We start from the raw sequence: 4437 nt of genomic DNA on the forward strand, positions 1-4437 counted from the left end.
TTTTATTCACCGCCCTGCAGAAAAATCTTCCTTTGTAGCAATGCTGATTTATCTCCAGTTTTTCTTGGCAGTGACTTAGAATTATATGAAATTTAAAAAGACAAGGAATTTGCTAAATGGAAATAGTATTTTTTATAAAGACAAATGCTCTTCTAAAAAAATCATGACAGTACCTGGTTTTGCTAGATTTCCCATGGCCATTTTAGCAATTTGTTTTAAATTAAATATTTGAAATTGTGTTTCTTTAGCATTCCACAACAAGACAACAACGGTTTTGATAATGCTCATAATGTTTAAAATGGATGAGAAATTATTGAAAAAATAGGTCTAATTTGAACCCATGCTTAGGAAAAATGAATAGCACACAAAAAAATTTCCAAATAAAACTCCATGCTAAATCTGTAAGCAAAAAGCCATTCTATACAACCATAGTCCATGTTTGAGATCAAATCAGAGATCTGATCTGAGACCGTATAACACAGCGGTCTAGCTCTTTTATACTGCAGTTTCACAGGATAAAGAAGGGTCCATTTAAGTTCTGTCCCAGAAAGCTACTGCTCACCTAAAACTTTTCTATCCCTGCAGCTGTTTAACCAGCATATTTACTGTTTGATTTTCCTTGAAACAGTAAGATACCATGACATTCTCTTACCTGTACATCTCTTTCGAAGCACCTCATATGTTAGAAGGAAAATTTATGAATAACTGCTACTCCTCTTCAGTCTTGAAGCTATCATCAGGGCAAAATTATTTGCAGATAAATCACATTTTCATTTAACCATTTCATGAAGTTATTCCTTATACATTTGTCACCAACTGGACTACCACTGCTAGTAACATTGCACCCAGTTAATACATGTTTTCAGGATTTGCCAATAAAACCATCTTCACGCCCCCATTAGAAACCAGGTATTTGGTCTTGCGGGATTTTATTCCAGAAGTTAAATGTTGAAACTGCGTAGCCCAGCCAAAGTCACTGGAAGTCCAATTCCATGTTGCAGTCCGTGCGCCAGTCACCTATTGCAGACCAGTGGGGCCTTAAACTGTCACGTTCTTTACAGGTGATTTGCAAGTGACAGCGAGTAGTTCTGTATTTCCCTCTCAGCCTGCTCCATGTGAATCCTCTGGTGGCTAGAAAGGAGAAAGCTTATTAGCTTTCTTATCAGCGGATATGCTTGTAAGGTCTCTCTCTCTCTCTCTTAATAGCCCTTTAGTTCTTGAAACCTTCAGTATTGTAATATCCGAGACTGCTACCCCTTGTGAAGTTTGATGGAAATTGGCCACTGGGCTCAAAGGTTAGGGGGAGGATCAACAGGTACATACAAAAAACACCAGCATATTAAGTCCTGACAAACAACTGAGAAGCCCATTATTATATTTAAATATATATGCATTTCAGCTTGTTTGCTTACAGAAATAATCAGGACTGACAAATTGTATACCTCTCGTTGAAAGACATGTAGTCAAACCTGTTTGTCAGTGTTGCTAATATGGCAACAAAAAAGACTTCCAGAGCCATTTTTGCTCATGGAAATCCATTATGGAAATTCCTATAGTACTGTTGGGAATTAGCAAAATTTCTAGTACAGAAGAGATGATATACACTTCCAGAGTGAGAAAACCCATGTGAACGTGACCTTTCCCTTAGTTTTCATCAGGAATAAACCTCTCTAGCTTCATGTATACAACTGAAAGGAGCACAAACAGCACAAACCCACTCTTTCCTCCTTGTACATCACGTTTTCCAGATCATTAAATGAAATGTAAATTCTGTGCTTTAGAATAGAAAATCCTGGCAGGGGCTGAAATATCGATTTTCCTAAAGCCGTTTGTTCTGAGGAAGGAATGTGGGAATCCTTGTCATCTTTACATGGTAAGGCAGAGTTTTTAAAAAGTCTTGGAGAAAACTGATGTTTCTGAGCGTACAGATTCTCAAGTTCTTTCTGGTTGTCATCCCACATTCAGGTCAGTAATTTCACATGACCCCAGCTATTAGTATAAATAGCAGAAGAGGCTATATTCATTAGTTACAAGCCAGCTTGTAACTGCTATGATTTTACTTGGTGTTACAGTGCCTAGGCTGAGCCCTGCTGGTTTGTGCAGAGGACTGAAAGAAAAAGGTGATCCGGAGTTTTTAGACTGCACACTCACTATCCTATCAGAAAATAAATAAATAAAAAAAAATCAAGAAACACAGAAGATATTTTACTGGCAATAACTTGAGATTTTCATCTACTCCAACTCGATAAATGGGTATCAGCATAGATTAATCATACCATGTATCTTCTGTGCCTAACTTAGTTAAGAACCTAGAAATGTAGGATCTTGTATGCTCTGAATTTTCCCTTGGATAGTCTAATGGCTGTGTAAGAAGCCTCAACTCTTAAATCAGGTACCTGTTTTAGCTACCTCAAGAGTCAGAAGATGATCCCTCAGTCTTTCATAACATTTTAATGCATGAATTCTTTTATTTAAAAAAAATCAATAAAGTTTTGGCATTCTTAGAGATGATTTGCCGTAATTTTTCCTCTGAACTACAGAGATGTCAGGGACAATACAAGTACGCCAAAAGATTACTGTGGCTTTGTCAAGGTATGTCAAGTCAGGCAAGTATTAAGAATAACAGCATCATTTCTTGCATGTTAAAATATCAAATGGCCTCTTGGTGTGATAGTTTATAATACTTCACAATGTATATTCATAAAATGTTTTCTGGAACGTAAATTAATGTCAAACTATTTTCACCAGGCTTTTAGTCCTAAAACAAGATCGCCACCAGTGTAATTCTGACCCCTGAGGGCCTGTGCAGAGCACAGGGATCTGCTCATAGAGCTGGCACCACATGCAGCTTCTAAAATGACACCACAGAAGAGACCTCATTGTTCTCAGGTTGTGACGCAGGAGTTTTCTTGGTCATCCAAAGTCTGGCGTTTTTTAAAGTAGCCAATGGGGGTGTTACAGAAATATTATGTCTCTGTAGACGGTCAAATTGTCAAACAATAAAATTGCAACCATCCTAAATGCAAAGTTTAAAACTTACCATTTGCACTGATTTTTGTTTATTAATCCTTGCAAGTGCTCATCTAGCTGATCCACTTTGGTGCATCACCCTATGCACAAATACTTGACTAGTCCTTGGAAATTCTATTCTGTTCTTGGAAATTCTTGGGAATTCCAAGTTACATGCCCTGGTAACAACAGCATGTTCAGAATTTCAAGTGCAAATAATTGCTCTTATATAACAAGGGGGGAGCTGGAAAACCGAAATGAGTATGTGAAATATTACATTTGAAGGTGTTGTCAAGTACCAGTTGTCCACATCTATGATTTGATAAGCCATCTCAAGGATAACAGGTGCTGCAGAAACACAGAGGTCCCATGCTCCACCTCGAACATGAGGTATGCGAAGGAATGGTTGTAGAGGAAAATAATCAGGAGTCAATAAACATAAAAATTAAGACTATTTTCTCTGCTTTTGCAAAGTCTCACATTAACTGTTGTCTGTATCCAGGTTTTATTTAAAAGGAAGAATTAGGTCCTGGGTGCTAATGGTACTCCTTCAGGCTCTTCTTTTTATCTTTCCCTTCAGATGCCAGAATTCCTTAGGGTCCTCTCTTTATTAGCAAATATTTTTGTGCCTCACTCCTTGTTCATACTGCAGAGCTTAATGAAAGGTAGGATTCTTTGGCGTTAAAGGGATACGATCGACTTGAAAAATCAAACCTGCCTGAAACTCTTGTGCCTTCTGTAGTTATGTACAGCATTTGAAGACTGAAGGAAAGAGAAAGCAAGCATTGTTTCTTGGTTCTTTCCAAGAGACAATTTAAAGTATTTTTTATAAGCAGTTTATTGTTTTTATCAAGTCAATGAGGCCAACTTTTACTGCAGAGATCTTTAGCAAAAGTATCATGAACTTTTCTCTTATTCTTTGTCATTTTATCCATCAAACTTGAAGATTATCCTTTAAAGGATTTTCTCTTCAGCAACTGGAAATCACGTAAGATGATCAGAAGTTTACAATGCTAACCTGGGACGTCAGAAACTTGTTTTATGATTTTAGACAGGTCTCTTGTGCGACATACGGCAAATCTCTTCCTATGCCTCCATTCCGGTTGTAAAATGGTATTTCCAGACCTCGCAAGGATGTTGGGGATAAATACACTGAGGTGTTCCCACACAACGGTGACGGAGGCGAGACACGCAAGAAGTAATGAAGCTTCAATTCCATTGCTAACAAGTATTTAACCTTTTCAGTCTCGAGACCGTCTTGTGAACCAACACCGTGACGCCAGAAGCTGTTGTACACCCCACATCCCGCACCGCGGGCCTCCGTCTACGGCCGCAGACCCGGAGCCTGGCGCGACCGAAGACCTGCACTCCCGCCAGCCCGCCCCGAGGCGCTCCCCGCACGCCACCCCGGGGCGAAGTATCGTTTCA

Source organism: Aptenodytes forsteri, unplaced genomic scaffold (assembly GCF_000699145.1).
Source record: "Aptenodytes forsteri isolate BGI_AS27 unplaced genomic scaffold, ASM69914v1 Scaffold270, whole genome shotgun sequence".
In the NCBI taxonomy this organism is placed as follows: Eukaryota; Metazoa; Chordata; class Aves; order Sphenisciformes; family Spheniscidae; genus Aptenodytes; species Aptenodytes forsteri.